The sequence below is a fragment of the Pinus tabuliformis genome, chromosome J, assembly GCF_031772625.1.
Source record: "Pinus tabuliformis cultivar Carrire ecotype Pingquan chromosome J, CPIR1, whole genome shotgun sequence".
Taxonomy (NCBI): Eukaryota; Viridiplantae; Streptophyta; class Pinopsida; order Pinales; family Pinaceae; genus Pinus; species Pinus tabuliformis.
In genome coordinates, this window is record NC_142295.1 from 1,397,739,915 (window position 1) to 1,397,759,828 (window position 19,914).

General features: G+C 43.2%; 1 pseudogene; it reads right to left on the reverse strand.

Annotated features, from left to right (window-relative positions):
- Positions 1–910: 910 nt before the first annotated feature.
- LOC149232591 (flavonoid 3'-monooxygenase CYP75B137-like) lies at positions 911–15,111 on the reverse strand (annotated as a pseudogene).
- Positions 15,112–19,914: the final 4,803 nt, after the last annotated feature.

A 19,914-nucleotide genomic window follows, 5' to 3' on the forward strand; every position in this document is an offset into this window, starting at 1 on the left:
AGCCGACCGCCCACACACCCCATACTCGCATCGTTCGGGTGCTTGTAAAGTCGGCCACACCCTTCCACCATGGGTCGGCCAACCCCCATCGCAAACGCTCCTCACATATGGGTATAAGCAACGCTCCGTGCCTTAGTCGTTTCACCAAGCTCGCACTTATCGTCACATATCTATCGCACGCCCAGTTGGTCGCTCCACTGTTCGGTCGCACAACCACCCATCGCACCTCCAACACGCGCCCGTCGTGTGCGCACGCCCGGTCGCCCGACGCCCAATCGTCGCACAACTTCGAAGGCATTACAGGTAGGGCCAAAAAAATACTAGTCCGTGCAGGTATATTAAATTGAAGACATCATTTTCGTACGGTTTCCATAGTAAATAGGCATCATTGCCAGATAAGAACTTACTTAAATCAACCCATCACAATTTGAAAAAATAAAATAAAAATATTAAAAAAATAAATATTTTTAGTTTTATAACGTCAACATTATATTTTACTGTTTAATATTTGGTCAAACAATTGTTTAATAGTCGGTAAATCAAAAATAGAATACGTATATCCACTGCCCCTGCAGGGATAATAATAACTAAAGTGGGGTGTGAAGATGCCTTTAAAAGTGTGTAGTTTAATTAAGGGGAGGAGTTGACCCGAAAGTTATGGAAATTTTAGTCATATTTAAAGAAAATCTATTTCCACCCTAAAAACACGATTCCAACACTGTATTTACAAGATTTTTTGAATTTTTTACCTAGATTCTAGCCATTTTTAGTGTCCAGCCAATTAAAATTTGATTAACTAACCTAGAAATTGGCTAACATTGGCTAGCCATGACAATTTTAAAAGGATTAAAAGAAAATTTCTGCTTCTCTCCTCAATTTTTTTTTTCATGTAACCATAAACAAAATTTCGCTACATTAAGTGGAGAGATGAAGGGGACCGGTCACTGGCAACGACCAGCAGCGGCACTGCCTTATGCATTGTGATACCCATAGCTTCTGTCATATCCAGCATCTCAGCCGGTTGGTTGCACGGAAGAGACCAATCGAAGGAATGAAGTAAGGAGGTGAGCATGAGCTGAACCATGCGAATCCCCATGTTCATACCCGCGCAGATCCACCTGCCTGCGCCGAACGGGATTGGCTGGAAATCGGCGCCTCTCATGTCGATGCTGTTGCCCACAAACCTATCAGGATCGAACTCCAGGGGCCTCTCCCAGAGGTCTGGGTCGCGCTGCATACCCCACGTGTTCACGAGGAGACGAGCGTTCTTGGGTATGTGGTACCCCTCTATCGTGCACGCCTCCGCTGCTGTAAGGTCCTTGCTTAACTGGGCGCGGTTGGGCGCGGGCGAGCCGGGCCGCACGACGGACAAATGAGTGCGAGCACGGGCGTGCGGGCAGGCGCACGAGTTGAGCTGCATGCGGGCGGGCGCGCGGGCGGGCACGCGAGTTGAGCTGCACGCGGGCGGGCGCGCGAGTTGAACTGCAAGCGGGTGGGCACGTGGGTGTGCGCGTGAGCTGGGCTGCATGCGGGCAGGGCGCAGTCGTAGGATGAGTTGAAGCACATGGAGGTGCGACGAAACAACGAGTCAAGTGCGACGATACAACAAACTATGCGATGGCGTTTATACGCTCGGTGGAGTGTTGAGCGATGGGTTAGAGGCCGACTTGTGGATGGAGGAGGGCTGACATAACCATGAGGCGCTAAAACGTTGGAGAGGGGTGTGTGATCTGAAAATCGAATGTACTTGTTTAAGGGTGCAAGGTATCCATTTCCCATAATTTCAAATGTGAGCTATACACTCCAAGTGACCTCTAAAAATGTGAAAACTTCTTATTTCTTATACAGAGATAGACTGTAGGGGCATTTACCGGACATGTCACCTCTAAAGAGAGGATGAGTTCCAGAGGCTACCTGGCCCTCTATAGGCTCTGCCTAAAGAAATAACGAAGTAAACACTTAGAAGTCTTTGACATACACATACTTGAAGTTTAATATCTTGCGGAATAAGACAAATAACTTTCTGCAGCTAAATAGGTGATTATGTGTGTATGCAAGTTTTGTATATTTGATGTTTAACACTTTACATCAGTTTTGTTTAGCATATAATCTTCAGCAAATAAAGATATCAAAATGATAAAGCAGTTCACCCCCTCTGGGCTACATCTGCTAGACCAAACCTCTCAAACTAGGCTTGTCCTCTTGTATTGAAAATGCTACAAAGGCTAATACAAGAATATGAGTGTCTCGAAAGATAGATTTGACTGTAAATACAGAATCAGAAGATAGGAGTTAGCTAAACATGCTCTTTCCCAAACACTAAACAGTGAATTTTGTACCTTATACAGTACTTTCCCCAATTGGCCCTAGTGGCCCTTTAAACTTGTATGGAGAATTTCGAGGTGAAGATGACCTCAATTGGTTTTGAAACCTCTGCCATTAGACTCAGAAGGTTGAAAATAGCAGACATAGGCTTTTGAATCACCAAAAATGGATGAACATAGCCCCCAAACAGCTCAAGCACTGAAATGGCCCTCGTGGCCCTGAAAGCTTCCCTGAAGCTAAACAGTGAGAACAATGCCTCAAAAGGCAAAACGAGCTGTAGAAATGGATTCGGAATGTTGAAAACCTTCAGGAATGACCTTCGTTCCACATTCAATGGCTGCACAATTCCCAATGCAGCTCCCAAACTGATTTGGCCCTAGTGGCTCCTGGAACTTCCACGAAGCTAAAACACTTGCAAATGACCTCACATGGCTGTGAAACCTGTGCCAATGGCTTCAGAAGGTCGAAGATACCCAAAATCAAAAAACAATTCGTCCAAAACCGCCTTTCCTAGCCAAAGTTATGGCCATTTAAAGTTTCTCGAGTCTGCCCCTAGAAAAACTCCAGCTAACTGTAGTTGGAGGCCAGATAAGCCCGCCAGTTTTGGCGGTTCGCCCAAATTTGGCGCTCCGCCAAATTTTCCGCCAACTTGACTGTAGTTATTAATGCGCATGTGACCAAAAATTCCGACTGGCAGTTTGCATCGGATTGTGCACCAGCGGTTTAGGGGGTTGAGCCCACGGTTATGGGCCGAGGGTCACATGAAATGGGGCTAGCCCCCTTAAGGCCCCGCCAAAACAAATTTAAACTTCTTAATTAGTTCATTCCACCCATATATCAACAGTCAACCATATGGTGTAATGGTAAAGCGTTGGAGTGTTATTGCACAGGTTGCGTGTTCAAACCCCTTTGCTGCCAAAATTTTAACGCACACCATAAAACTGCGCTGACGTCATGATGCTGTCACTTGGGCCACGTGGCAGCCTGCGGGCCTGCCATGTGGCATCCTCTAATTGGCCTGCCCGAAACCAATGCCCATACATATGCTGACGTTACCATGGACACGTGGCAGCCTCCGGGCCTGCCATGTGTCAGCCGTTGATTCGCTGCCCAAAAAGAATATTCCAAGGAATATTCTTTTTAATTTTTTTTTTTTTTGAAAAATTCAAAAATTAAGGGTTATTGGGCGATTTTGTTTTTGGCATAACTTTCTCATACGACGACCGTTTTTCGAACCGTTTGCAGCACCAGAATCAGGAAGACAAGCTCTATCCGTTCACTTAGGTTCCAATCAGTTCTGAGCACTTTCATTTTTGACCATTTTACGACACTTGGTCCTGAGCTCCTGATCACACCTCCCAAATGAGAAGGCTTGTGGTCCCCAAAAGCTTACTGAATCTCTGAACTGAACTATACAACACTTGAGGAACATCAATATCCTCTTCCGTTCAGCCAACAACTGTCACGATGCCCATCCATGGCACCTCCGCTCCAAAAGAAGCGCTGCCTCCCAAATGAGAAGGCTCTTACAAAGATGAAACACTTCATCATTTCTCCTCTTTACAATCTTGGAGATCAGATTAACTTTTTCCAAGTCAATATTACATTACATGCATGGTTAAAAACAAAGTAATCAACCCTTCAAGTTAATCACACATACATGTTTAAAATACAAGGAAATCATCATGATCCCTGTGCTCATGCATATCATTCTCATGCATGCAGTTTATCCTTCAACTTTCTCTTAAGTACAATATCCTTGATCACATGTTAATGTACTTTCAAAGCTGAAATGAATATAACTTTCGCTGCGATAGAGTGAGTCTCATACTCAGCTTTTCCATCCTGCAACTTGCATTCCCTTAATCAAGAAATGCATTCAATCAAAAGACATGCAACTTCAATTGGATAAGAATTCTAACCATTTCTTACCAATCCATTTCAAAGGTTCTTCCTTTAACTGCAAATCGATATCAACATGTGTATCATCCTGACACATATCAATGATGGAAACTTCCTTCCCATTCTTGCCATACTCTTTCTCCCATTTCTTTAATTTTTGTGGAAGCATTGTTGGATTCAGAGTCCAACACCTTTCAGCAGTATGTCCATGCTTATGGCAATAAGTGCAACACATGTTAATCTTCTTGACAGCATGACTTGCATTGTTCATTGGAACTTTTGCTTCTCACCTCCTTTCTTTAACCAGTTTCCTGTATGTTGCCATTCTTTTCCAACATCTAGAAACATTATGGTTAACCAAACCACAAAAAGAACATGCAATTCTTTTCCAATGCTTACGTGGAAATTTTCCATGCTTTACATGATCAAAGGAAATATGATTGAAATCAGATTTATACCTTTCTCTTTCACCTTCATCACCTTCATGAGGAGGTGAATCAAATGAAGAAGAAGCTCCTTTTGGAACACCATCAATCCCTTCAATGGTTTTAGAGCTTTCACCACTTTCTTGTTCAAGTGCATTCTTATGCACACCTTCTTCTTGCAAGGTATGTTTCAAACTATTGCATTCCCCAAGAATACAATCTTTACCAACTTGAGGTAGGGAACTTGAAATGAAACTCCTTCTAGGAACTGTTTCAATTGCCTTCATGGCTGCTTTGGAACTTTCTCCATAAGATTGTCCATAGCCAAGACCCAAATTCTTAGGCCTTACCTCAACCATTATTGGCTCAACTATACCCTGTGCATGTTTGCCCAATCCTTTTCCTTCATATCCCATTTTGGACATCAACTTGGACCCTATGCCTCTGGTATGTTTCTCAAAAGAACCAACATAAACATTCTTATAAGAATTTGAAGACAAACTAGAATTGTTTACCTCTTCTTCAAGCTAATACTTGGCTAAGGCTTCTTTGGCAACAAGGAGTTGTGTCTCCAACTCATGCATCCTTTCCAAATTCATGTTTGCAATATGAAGTTGGCCTTCCATTTCCTGCAATTGGTCAGAAAGCAACTGCTTCTCTTCCCTCATGGAATTCAACTGCTCTTGAAGTCTAGAGCTCTTTCTTTCATCCTCATACATTTCTCTCACCATATTCATCATGATGAAAAATTCTTGCTTCAAGTCTTCATCAAAAAATCTTGTGAAGGAGGACGGTTTTGAGAACTCACTTATGGAAGTTGTCATTATAAAAATGAACAAAAGAGCTTCAGCAAACTCAAACAACAAGTAGTTTGCCCAATAATAAAGCAGTCAATCTTCAACACTACTTAAGACACCTTTCAAGCTACACAATCAAGCTATTGATGTCAGTCAAGCAAACCTAGTGCTCTGATACCATCTGATCTGAAAATGGAATTTACTTGTTTAAGGGTGCAAGGTATCCATTTCCCATAATTTCAAATGTGAGCTATACACTCCAAGTGACCTCTAAAAATGTGAAAACTTCTTATTTCTTATACAGAGATAGACTGTAGGGGCATTTACCGGACATGTCACCTCTAAAGAGAGGATGAGTTCCAGAGGCTACTTGGCCCTCTACAGGCTCTGCCTAAAGAAATAACGAAGTAAACACTTAGAAGTCTTTGACATACACATACTTGAAGTTTAATATCTTGCGGAATAAGACAAATAACTTTCTGCAGCTAAATAGGTGATTATGTGTGTATGCAAGTTTTGTATATTTGTTGTTTAACACTTTACATCAGTTTTGTTTAGCATATAATCTTCAGCAAATAAAGATATCAAAATGATAAAGTAGTTCACCCCCTCTGGGCTACATCTGCTGGACCAAACCTCTCAAACTAGGCTTGTCCTCTTGTATTGAAAATGCTACAAAGGCTAATACAAGAATATGAGTGTCTCGAAAGACAGATCTGACTGTAAATACAGAATCAGAAGATAGGAATTAGCTAAACATGCTCTTTCCCAAACACTAAACAGTGAATTTTGTACCTTATACAGTACTTTCCCCAATTGGCCCTAGTGGCCCTTTAAACTTGCATGGAGAATTTTGAGGTGAAGATTACCTCAATTGGTTCTGAAACCTCTGCCATTAGACTCAGAAGGTTGAAAATAGCAGACATAGGCTTTTGAATCACCAAAAATGGATGAACATAGCCCCCAAACAGCTCAAGCACTGAAATGGCCCTCGTGGCCCTGAAAGCTTCCTTGAAGCTAAACAGTGAGAAGAATGCCTCAAAAGGCAAAACAAGCTGTAGAAATGGATTCCGAATGTTGAAAACCTTCAGGAATGACCTTCGTTCCACATTCAATGGCTGCACAATTCCCAATGCAGCTCCCAAACTGATTTGGCCCTAGTGGCTCCTGGAACTTCCACGAAGCTAAAACACTTGCAAATGACCTCACATGGCTGTGAAACCTGTGCCAATGGCTTCAGAAGGTCGAAGATACCCAAAATCAAAAAACAATTCGTCCAAAACCGCCTTTCCTAGCCAAAGTTATGGCCATTTAAAGTTTCTCGAGTCTGCCCCTAGAAAAACTCCAGCTAACTGTAGTTGGAGGCCAGATAAGCCCGCCAATTTTGGCGATCCACGCAAATTTGGTGCTCCGCCAAATTTTCCGCCAACTTGACTGCAGTTGTTAATGCGCATGTGACCAAAAATTCCGGCTGGCAGTTTTCATCGGATTGCGCGCCAGCGGTTTAGGGGGTTGAGCCCACGGTTATGGGCCGAGGGTCACATGAAATGGTGCTGGCCCACTTAAGGCCCCGCCAAAACAAATTTAAACTTCTTAATTAGTTCATTCCACCCATATATCAACAGTCAACCATATGGTGTAATGGTAAAGTGTTGGAGTGTTATTGCACAGGTTGCGTGTTCAAACCCCTTTGCTGCCAAAATTTTAACGCACACCATAAAACTGCACTGACGTCATGATGTTGTCACTTGGGCCACGTGGCAGCCTGTGGGCCTGCCACGTGGCATCCTCTGATTGGCTTGCCCGAAACCAATGCCCATACATATGCTGACGTTACCATGGACATGTGGCAGCCTCCGGGCCTGCCACATGTCAGCCATTGATTCGCTTCCCAAAAAGAATATTACAAGGAATATTCTTTATTTTTTTTTTGAAAAATTCAAAAATTAAGGGTTATTGGGCGATTTTGTTTTTGGCATAACTTTCTCATACGGCGACCATTTTTTGAACCGTTTGCGGGGCCAGAATCAGGAAGACGAGCTCTATCTGGTCATTTAGGTTCCAATCAGTTCTAAGCACTTTCATTTTTGACCATTTTACGAAACTTGGTCCTGAGCTCCTGATTAGTGTGTGTGGCATTGGTGGGGCGGTTGGCTGGGCAGCCCACCCACAAGTTACAATGGGTATATACATGATGCGTTGGAGAGCATTTGGAGATCATTCAAACAGCACTTCGTAGGTACTCAAGAAGACAAGTGCACAGAAAAGAGGAGGAGTGTGCATAGCTCACGCGCATCTCTTGGAGGAAGTCGTTCACTTGGTAAAGGTTCTTGGAGTTGGTCGAAGGTTGGGAAAGGTGTGCCCGGGTATGTTCTAAAGCGCAGATTTGTGTGAGACTTGAGGAGGGGGTCTTGGTGTCTCGGGTGAGCACCCTCCCACCGTGCAAGGTGTGCACAAATGTTGTAAAAGGCTGTTTTGCCTTTGTTGTAAAATTGGCTAAGTATAGACTTGGATTTTGCCAAGGATACTTGTGAAGCTTGTATTATTGAAGAAAGACTGATTACTATATATTGTTGGGCAGACTCATTTTTCAGGGAGTTGCCCCTCCCTTTATACTGTGTAATTGTTGTTCTCTTTTATAATTGCTGATGATAATGAATGAGTATGGGTGTTCATTAGTATAAAGGTTAAACATAATATTGCTTGGTTGCAAAACACAAACCAAGTAAGGAAAAGTTAATTAGGCGTAGTCCATGAACATTAGTATTGGTGATAAGAAAGTGTTCGGTGGTGCCGCACCTCGCTATAAGCGGTTGGAAGACTACCGCAGGTGTAGGGGCGTGACAGTTGGTATCAGAGCTAGTGCCAGGGAGCTGGTGCTGTTGTTGAAGTTGTTGAGCAGGGTTGCTTGTGACGGTGAAGCAGGTACTTGCAGGTGAAGGAAGCCGTTTCACACAAGTGGAACAAGGGTTGGTTCAGGTTGTAGGTGACTTGGTGAAGCTGTTGGATGGTCGAAACTAGATTGCAAAAGAAGAAGAAGCTGTTAGAGATGGCAGCCGAATCTCAGGCTGGGTCTAGTCATCATGTGCAGGATGCTACTATAACACTTATGGAAAAGGTGTTGTTGAGGATGGAGGTTATGGAAACTTCCTGGGATAAGAAGATGGACTTGTTCGCTAAAGAGCAAGAGGCCAATTCGAAGATAAAGGAAGAGTTTGATGAACTCCGGACACAACATGAGTACACTGATCTTATGTGTACACAACTTGAAGTAAGGGTCAAGGAGGTTGAAGAAGCAAGGGATCAAGGTCTTGCAGAGATCGTGAACTTGAAGAAATCTCTTGACGAAGCCAGGGATGAGATCGCGATGTTGAAGAAGGCCGTGAGGCATAACTCAGATGGAGGAGTGCCTCATGTGAAAGTCAAGGAACCGAAATCTTATGATGGTACAAGGAATGTAAAGACACTTGGCAACTTTATATGGGACATGGAGCAATACTTGGAACGGTTGGGTCTATCTGATGATGAGACAAAGGTCAAGGTAGCTGCTCAGTTCTTAACAAAGGATGTTAAGATGTGGTGGCGAAGAAGGATGGACCAGATTGCCAATGGCAGTGCTGATGACATCACTTCATGGGATGACATGAAGAAAGCTTTGCAGACCCATTTCAGTCCTCAGGATGAAACATGGGAAGCAAGGACAAAGATTAAGTACATAAAGCAGACTGGGAGCCTACAAGCATATCAGCGAGAGTTTGCAAGTGCAGCTCTGGAACTTCCTGACATGGCGGAGAGGGACAAGGTTTTCAACTTCATTATTGGGTTGAAGCCTTGGGCACGCAATGAAGTGAAGAGGCAGAAGATTAGGACACTTGAGGAAGCTTTTGCTACTGTTGACAGGTTGGTGGAGCATTATGATGAGACTTTTGATGATAGGAAGAAGAAGTTCGATAAGCCGAAGGAAAAGAAGAAGGATGATGCTTCGAAATCGGATGATAGTTCGAAGACAAAGAAAGCCTTGAAGTGTTGGATATGTGCTGGACCACACACAGTGAAGAATTGTCCTTCTAGACTGAAAGTGGCTGCGATTGCACAATCTGATGCGAAGAATGAAAGTGCTTCTGTGGGGATGATGCAGATACTTGGTGCTTCTGCTACTATGGAGGTGGTCTCTAGGAGGGATCCTGAGAGGAACAGATTGGAGTATGTTCGGATGAAGGTTGGAGGTGCTGACGTACTCACTATGGTGGATAGTGGGGCTTCCCACAACTTCATGGGCGAAGATACTGCGAGAAGAATTGGGTTGAAATTTGTACCGGCAAAGGCACAAATGAAGACAGTGAATTCTCCTCCTATTGAAGTTCTTGGTATAGCTGAAAGGGTGGACACTACACTTGGTGAATGGACAGGGAAGGTTGATTTCACTATAGTGTGGATTGATGACTATGAGGCTATATTGGGGATGGAATTCATGAAACAATTTGATGCCATGATTGTTCCACATTTGAAGAAGCTCTACATTTATGATGGAAGGGAAGATGTACCCATTGGTGTGCCAACCATTGGAGTGACAAGGCCTGATTGTAAATTGGGAGTGATGCAAATGGAGGACGAGAAGAGAATGGGAGACATGAGTAAGCGGTTGTCTACTGTTGAGGCAAAGCTTACCGAGCAGTCATTGGTCATCAGGTCACTTTCAGATAGCATCTTGGACTTGTCAAGAAGGCTAGAGTTGGTTGAGGATGATGATGATGACGAGGTATATGTGAGGCCAGATGTCCAGAAGGAAGACCGGGTTGCTTATCTACAAAGGATGGAGATTGAGGATCCTGATAGGTGGATTGAGTTGATTAGTGAGGGAGAGCCTTTAGGCTCTACTCCCTCTACATCTTCTTAGAGGGATAAGGAGATGGGACTCAATGTTAGCTGCTCATGGCAGTGGGTCCCTAAGCATGTTGAGAAGGTATGATTGATGATGTAGGGGTGGTTAGGCATCAAGCATCATGACATGTTGCAGATGATATGGATGGAGTTTCCATGGACCTGAGCATGGATTATACTTGTTGAGATAGATTCTTAAAGAGTCAAGAATGTGGCAGGTTGTTCTGGAAAACAAATGATGATGGCATGAGGATGTGCATTCTCATGGTTTGAGTGTGACAGTTGGATTAGCTACCCGACTAGTTCAGACATGGGGGCCGGCATGTACAAAGATGTGTTAGCATTGTGTTGGAGTATCATGACAGAGGTTCACATGATGACACATGATGAGGTCGACACGGGATGTTACAGTGGAGATTGTGGCAGAGGGGTCGATGATCATGGATCGAGATGATATCTGATGGAGGATATACCGTTGAGGTCTATACCTTGATATGGAGAGCTTGGTGGCAGTTGGTCACTAGGGCGGAGACATGATGGAGATGGAGTTCTACATATGTTGCAGGGATGTTTGCCTTATGTGGAGGAATTAACATCATGGATAGTGATGATCTTGGTGGATGGCTACCGAGATGGTATGTTTTCGAGGACGACAACGACTTCAGGTGGAGGAGGATGTAAGGTCCTTGGTTAACCGGGCGCGGTTGGGCGAGTGGGCGTGGTTGGGTGTGGGCGAGCCGAACCGCACGACGGACAAATGAGCGCGGGCATGGGTGCGTGCTCGAGCTGGGCTACACGTGGGCAGGGCGCGGGCGGGCGCGTGAGTTGGGCTACACGCGGGCAGGGCACGGGCGTAGGACGAGTTGAAGCACACGGAGGTGCGACGAAATAGCGAGTCAAGTGCGACGATACAACAAACTATGCGATGGCGTTTATACACTCGGTGGAGCGTTGAGCGATGGGTTAGAGGCCGACTTGTGGATGGAGGAGGGCCGACATAACCATGAGGCGCTAAAACGTTGGAGAGGGGTGTGTGTAGCATTGGTGGGGCGGTCGGCTGGGCAGCCCACCCACACGTTACGATGGGTATATACATGATGCGTTGGAGAGCTTTGGAGCATCATTCGAACAACACTTCGCAGGTACTCAAGAAGACAAGTACGCAGAAAAGAGGAGGAGTGTGCATAGCTCATGTGCATCTCTTGGAGGAAGTCGTTCACTTGGTAAAGGTTCTTGGAGTTGGTCGAAGGTTGGGCAAGGTGTGCCCAGGTATGTTCTAAAGCACAGATTTGTGTGAGACTTAAGGAGGGGGTCTTGGTGTCTCGGGTGAGCACCCTCCCACCGTGCAAGGTGTGCACAAATGTTGTAAAAAGCTGTTTTTCCTTTGTTGTAAAATTGGCTAAGTATAGACTTGGATTTTGCCAAGGATACTTGTGAAGCTTGTATTATTGAAGAAAGACTGATTAATATATATTGTTGGGCAGACTCATTGTTCAGGGAGTTGCCCCTCCCTTTATACTGTGCAATTGTTGTTCTCTTTTATAATTGTTGATGATAATGAATGAGTATGGGTGTTCATTAGTATAAAGGTTAAACATAATATTACTTGGTTGCGAAACACAAACTAAGTAAGGAAAAGTGAATTAGGCATAGTCCATGAACATTAGTATTGGTGAAAAGAAAGTGTTCGGTGGTGCCGCACCTCGCTATAAGCAGTTGGAAGACTACCGCAGGTGTAGGGGCGTGACAGTTGCCATCCGAGGCACGAGGAGGGGCACTGAAGGGTGCAGCCTTAAAGTCTCTTTCACCACCACCTGCAAGTATGATAGGTTTTGGCGGTCCGACTCCTTTGGCGTCGTTTGCTCTCCTTTCATGGCGGAGTCTATTTCCTGCTGACATTTCTTCATCATATGTGGGTGGCGTATCAGTTCTGCCATTGCCCATTCCACCGTGCTTGAAGATGTATCGGTCCCTACAGCGAACAGGCTCTGAACAAGATAAAACATGGATACTTTGTAAATAATAAAAATATATGCATTCTTAACAAAATCTCAAATTGCCTGCTAGGTAAATGGTATAGAAAATATATAAGTCAGTTTGCCTTTACTCTTCCTAGGTAAATGGTATTAAAAAATCTGAAATTGCCTTGGTTCTGCCTAGGTAAATGGCAGAGAAAATATATACGTTGGTTTAAACCTTTTTTTACGAAATTTCGCATTGAAAATAATGGAAAATGATATATATTGACTTTATGAAAGGTGCAGTATCTTTCGCTAAAAATGATATATATTTTCAAATAAAGTCGCAATCTCTTTATGGAACGATGAAAACTAGAGGGATGGAAGAAATTATTTAAAGGTTATTTATATAAAATATTATTATGAAATATTTAAATTTTTATAAATAAATTTATAAATAAAAATTTTTATTATAATTTATCTCTATTTATTTTATCATTTTATTTCAAGATTTAGCAATTTTTTTTAGAAGGATCAATTTTTTTGAGAGATTTTTTTTAGGATGAAAAGTGATTTGATTCCTTAGTATTTGGTAGATCTCGAGTTAAGATGATTGTAGGTTGGTCTTTCCCCTTTAGATAGACTATATTCCACAGACATTACAACATCTCTTCAATACAAAATTGGAGTTTTTCTCAACATCTCTTCATTACAAAATTGGAGTTTTTCTCAACATCTCTTTCAAGTCCCATCATCAGGACAAATGGTTGACAAATGGTTGAGAGAAGAGAGGGTAAATAGTTGATCCATATCTATCTATCTCTTCTTCCCTCCCTCCCTCCGTTAGTCTGTTCTTCCCTTTCTCGCCCCTTTATCTATATCTCTATTTCACTTGATGTCTCCTTTTTGTCTCTCTATCTCACCCCCTAAACATACTCTCTCTCTCTCTCCATATGACCGATGTCTCTCTCTCCCACTCCTTGTCCCCCTCTCTCTCCCCTCATGCTCTCCTCTCTCCCTCACTCTCTCTCAATCTCTCCCTTGTCACTCCCTATCCCTCTCTCCACCTTCCTCTCCATGTCTTTCTTCTTCTCTCCATATCTCTCCCCTCCAACTCCATCTTTCTCTCTCTCCCTCTCTCTCCAACTAAAACTGTCACTATCTCTCTTTCTCCTCTCCATCTTTGTGTCTCCTTCTCTCCCACCTCCCTCTCTCTCCACCCTAAAATGTCACTATCTCTCTTTCTCCTCTCTTCAACTTCTCTCCCTCCCTCTCTCCTCTCCTCTCTCTTTTCCCTCCTCTCTTCTCTCCCTCTCCATCTCTCCCTTCTCACTCCCTCTGTCTCCATCTCTATGTTCTCCCCCTCCAGTCCTCTTACCCTCCAACTCTCTTGACACATTTCTAAATGCACTTTGGCTAAAAAAAATTGCAATGAAACCATTATTATCATTTTAATTTATTATATCATAGAAAACAAAACACACCACCAAACTCCCTTGTCACTCTCTCTCCATCTCATCAGTCCTCCTCTCTCTCTATTTTCTCCCCCTCTTATACTCCATCTCTCTGGACACATCTACATGAATTCTAAATGCACTCTGGCTAATGAAAATTGCAATGAAAAGATTATTATCATTTTAATTTACTATATCAAAGATCATATAAAGGGTCAAGAATACTGAAGAAAACACCAGCAAAAACATGAGATGTGGCGAAGTCTTGGAATATGTAAGAAAACATAGATGGTAAATAATAGAAAGAAAAGAAGCACGTGCTGCCAAAATCTCAGCAGAAACGCTCAGGAAAACATTAAAAACTGAGAATTCAAAATAGAATGGGAGCATTTACTGTTCAATTCAATTAAATCAAATTTAATAAGACTCACCAGTAAAAGGCCCTTATATCTGTATCTGTAAGCTTCCCTCCTTCACCATCCTCATCATTTCTGAGAGCCCAGAGCACACTCAGAAAATCGCCCCTTCCTCCATTAATCGAACCTATCTGGCGCTCCTTTATCATCTTGGTGAAGAACTCGTCGTACCTCTTGTGCAGCTTCTTCATCTTGGTCTTCACGCCCTACAGATCCAGCCAAGCCAAAGACGGCACATAGTCCCCAATAATAAACATCCCCGACAATTTCATTTGCTCCACCACCATTTCCCTGAACTCACTGGCCTTCGCCCCCTGGGATTCAAACACGCGCTTGCTCAACATAATCTGCACGAGAACATTGGCAGTGTAGATGTTGAACAGCTCCCCAAGGTTCACAACCTTCCCTTGTCACTCATGTTCAAAAATCGACTTCAGCAGCATCCCGACCTCCACTTCTCACACGGGAGGCTGCAGAACCTCCAGGGCCTTCCCGGAAAAGAGATGAATAGTACAGACCTTGCGCAGCATTCTCCAGTGGGGGCCATAGGGACCCCAGACCAGGCCGTTGGCATCGTAGCCGATATATTTGGCGGCTGTGTTGCCCAAACGGTTGGAGAAGTTGACGTCGTTAGTTTTTAGGAACGCCTCCGCTATCTTTGGGGAAGAAACGACCACCGTGTCGATTGTCCCAAGCTTCATATACATAAGCGGACCATATTGTTTGGAAAGTTGATAGAGCGAGTGATGGGGCATGTTGCCCAGAAGTGGAAGGCTGCCGATGACAGGCCATCCAGACGGACCCGGGGGAAGCCGAAACCGTTTTCTCAGGCTCTGTTTCACCACACAGATTAGACCGATCGCCAGCGCTAGGATGATCAGACTCGGCGGTTGGCCGAGGCTCAACATCACCTTAGCAAAAGCGCTATGCAGCAAATCAAGCATTGACTCCATGGTTTCTTCCTCGCTCAACATATTGCAATGGAGCACGTTGCAGCTGCAGATTGCGATGACAAAGAAGAGGAAGCCGTGATGTTTGAGGATGTTGCAGATATGACAACGATGGAAGATGAACTTGAAATTGATCTAGTTGGACCAGGATCGTGCAGTTTGCATACATTGGTGGATGAGGATACTCACATGGACGAGCCTTATGATGAAGTAAGTACTACTTATACTTGTATCTCAGTTGAGCTTTTGGTAGATGGGCCGTGTGCAGGGAAGGGCAAAATCAGTTTGCTGATGCAATGGAGGATCTTACCATGGATGTCTACAATGAGACCTTGTATGGAAAGGCAAGGACCATTGATTATTGCAGAGCTTGTTGGGGTTGTTTGTGACCTTATCGTAGAAGGTGCAAATTCCCGTGACAAGGGAGGAACATGATGATTGTTGCGGAGGAATGGGTCATGCTTTAGCCATATGAAGAAATTGGCTAAGTGCCCGGCATGACTCATGGACAGATTGGAGAAGGGCACACACTTGGGTTTGATGATACTTGGGTGGACTTCCCATGGACGACACCAAGAGGAAGTCTTGGTGGAACCTTAAGTGGGGGAGCCATGGTGGAAGAGACTTGTGACTTGATGATGATATGGTTTGGGTGATCGTGTTCACTAGACTGGATTGTAGACCTGGATGATGATGACAGATTGTTGTGATGGGTCTACTTAGTTGGACAACATGGGCAACTTAAGTCATGGACATCGAGTTGGAGACATGGAGCATGGAAGTATTATGCAGGGAAATTATGCAGGAACACTTGTAGAGGTGTCACTTATGGACATCCAATGAGGAGTGCCAAGGCAGAGATGTTGTGTAGGTGGATTTTTTGATGTGACATGGATATGTTTTATTTATGAGCCGATGGAGAGGTTGTGCACTCTTGTACAACAAGGCCATGGACTTGGTTGGATTTGTGAGCAGACTATGGAGCATTCCTACTACATGGAGAGCTGAGGCATCTTGCAGAGACCTTTGGGCCGAGACATGTATGCTTGCTGGGATGTTGGTTGGAGATGACTCATGGAGCTCATGATGACATGAGGTTGTGACTTTTAGGGACTTCATATTATGGTGGACTTAGAGGATCTAATGCATTGAGGAGCTAAGGTCAAGGACTTTGATGCAGTATGGGGTGCATACTTTTGAGTACATATATGGGTGTGCTTGAGAGAGTGACTTGATGTGGAGGATCAATATGAGACACTTTGGAGTGATGGAGTTACAATGATGATGATGCCTTGGTGGCAACACTTGGGCATGGGTTGAGTCGAGACTTAACCACTTTTGATACATGGGAGATGAGACAAGTGTATACTTGTTTCCTTGGCAGACTTGAGGGATGGCACATTGCAGATATGATGGAGGTTGCTTCATGGACCTGGATGTGGCACATCAAGAGTCGGGGTTGATGAGAGGATCTCTTCATTTTGAGGAGATGGATCTTACACATATGGATGATGATGTTGGGATAGATGCGGCTGATTTCATGCAGCACATTGACACCAAACATCATGGAAAACATGTTCCAGATGAGATGGAGTTTACTTCATGGACCTGGACATGGCTTACTTAGATGGAGATGGATTCTTGATCGAGTTGATGTTGTGACAAGAGTTTGAGAAACAACTGATGGTGGCATGAGGATGCGCACTCTCACGGTTTGAGCGTGATAGTTGGACTAGCTACCCAACTAGTTCAAATCATGGGGTCTGGAAGTGTACATAAATGTGTTAACATTATGTTGGAGTATCATGGCAGTAGTTCACACGATGGCAATACATGATGAGGTCGATACGATATGTTGCAGCAAGCATGTAGCTTGAGTTGGAGGGATCAACCTTCCACAGTGGGAGCACCATGTGGGGAATGCGACAGATGTGGTTGATGATCATGGATTGAGGAGAATTTTTTATTCATGGAGACATGAGCCTTTATGGTTTGTGCGATGGTAGAGCAGAGGCAGGTAGCATGGGCATCTTTGGATGTTGGAGCTAGCGACACTTTGCGATGTCGTATGATGGTGTTGTCGAGGATGACAACCGTTTAGAGTGGCGGAGTATGTCAAGCCCACGAGTTTGGCATACTGGGCAGGCACATTTAACTAACGGATCAGCGAGAGTTGGCACGGGTGCACGACGGGCGAGCGACGAGCTGGGCGATTGAACAGCGAGTGAGAGCGCATGAGAACGGTGCGACGAGATGACTGAACGAAGGAAACATGTGACACAAAGTCATCTTGTAAAAATGACTAATTGTTGGGCAGTGGAAAGTTTATATGTGGGGGAGGTCCCGCACATGGGCGCCCATAGCATGGGCCGACGCGAAGTTAGGGCAAGTTGGATGAAATAGTGGGTTGGCTTGGTGAGTTGATGCCCCAAATGATGGGCCAACCGCCATATAAGTAAAGCGTTGGAATGGTGGCAGAAATCATTCAAGAATGTTTCCAAGTGTTCGTATGAGCTGGAGGGCGAGCTAACTTGGAGAGGACTGAAATTTGGCAAAGTGTAGGCAGACTCTTGGGCCAAAACATTAAGCTAAGGCAAACGCAAAAAACGGAGCCACAGATCATGCGAAGGTGTGCAAGAGCGTCGGGCCAAACGATCATGCGAGGGCGTCGGACCGAACGACCGGGTGAGGGCATCCAAGGGCATTTGTGTGAACGACAAGGCGAGGTCGTGCGAAGGTGAATGGGCGAGGGTGTGCGAGGGCATCGGGCCAAACGAGCGAACGGGCGAGGGCGTGCAAGGGTGCTGGGCCGAACAAGTGAACGAGCGAGGGTGTGCGAGGGCGTGCGAGGGTGTTGGGCTGAACAAGTGAACGAACGAGGGCGTGCGAGGGCGTTAGGCTGAATGAGCGAACAGTCGAGGGTGCCAGGCTGAACGACTGAATGGGCAAGGGCGTTCGCCTGAACGAGTTGATGGCGTTCAGTTGAACGAGCCGAGGGTCAATGATGTGCTGGTGATGGTGAATGAGGTGCGATGGGCGGAAGTATCCTTGGACACTTCGAACGGTGGTTTGGGTAGTGTGAACAGTGCAGGCCGAATTGCATGATTTGACAGATATTGTACCAAGGAAACTTGGGGTTTCCTGTAAAGACTTTAAAACTGAATATTTTGTAAAGTATTGATATTATCGGGCATACTCATATTTTAGGGAGTTGCCCCTCCCAGTTTATCGTTTGTTGTGCATATATGTGTAGAAGATAATAATGATGAATGATGTAAGAAAGTTTCTGTTGTGTTAATGAAAGAATACTTAGGAAAGTTGAAAAATAAACTAAGTATAGAAAGTAGGCGTAGTCCACGATCGCAATTATTGTTAAAAAGAAAGTGGTCAGTGGTGCCGCACCTCCTATAGTGCGGTTGGAAGAGTACTGCTAGTGTAGGGGCGTGACAGGCACTGCCTTTATGTTTTTTTGTTCTTTATGTCTTTTGGAATGAAAGATTTTCTATATGGGATCACTGAATGAATCGCTGATGAAGTATACGTTTTTTATTACATAGGATAGCTGAATACTTTTTCATTACTGTAACTTGTTTGATATTGTATTGGGATATATTAGAATGTCACAAGCTAGATGAAAAATCTATATGATGATATTTACAGATGTAATATGCTCCTGGACAGATGTATTGGTTTATACTTATATATATAAATGTAGTGTTTTCTTCTTCCTGAAAAAAAATCTAATTCCTGATTAGCATATAAATTGAAAAGAAAATTACATCCACCAAAGATCGGCATACGGCAAGTGTTATGCCCCAAATAAACTCCTCAATCCCACGAAGGTCGTAGTCCACTCCGCGTCTCAGTAACAAGAAGTCCATTTGATTGATACAATTAATTTGATCGATAAACCAAATTGTATGTAAAATAAATATGGATTTAATATGAGTTGAGAGGGATCCAATTTTTTTATTTGTAAATTTTTTTATGAGCCCTACATTATTTAAATGTTTTGTATAGTTATTTATTTATTTTTTTAATTTTCATTTTGGTCGACATGACCAAAATTTCAACTTCGATGTGTTACACATGATACTGGCTTGTAGAATGAGCAAAATAAATTTAAATAGAATATAAAATTATGTATTAAATAAATAAATTTAAATTTATTTTAAAATAGAAATTTAAATATATATGATATAAATTTAGATATATATATATATATATATATATATATATATAAAATAAAAAATAAATGAATAAAAATTAAAATAAAATTAGATTGTGATATATATTGTTGATGTATTAATATACAATAACTATTAATTAAAGATATAACTATTAATATATTAAGGGTGTGTGTATATATATATATATATATATATATATATATATATATATATATATATATATATATATATATATATATAAAGGTTTTGTATTAATTAAGGAAGTTGAAATACATATACTAATACGATCCAATGGAAGATCTGTATTCCTATAGCATATACCAATTCGAAACTAATTACATGCATACTGAAATTAACTAAAGTTTTTCCTCTTGGGCTTCTCTATTTTCAGACCAGACATCATTGAGAGAAACTATAGTCATAGGACCATAATAGACACGTGACATGCAACCTCTTTGTTCATCTTCAGTTTCCCACTTACAAAACCATGGGAGACGAGCCTCTAGGGTGAATGCTCTAAACAGAACTCCAATTCCAACATGCAAGAGTCAACCACCATTTCCATATGCCTTTGTTATAGGAACCGCACAAAACTCACCAAATCATAACCACTATC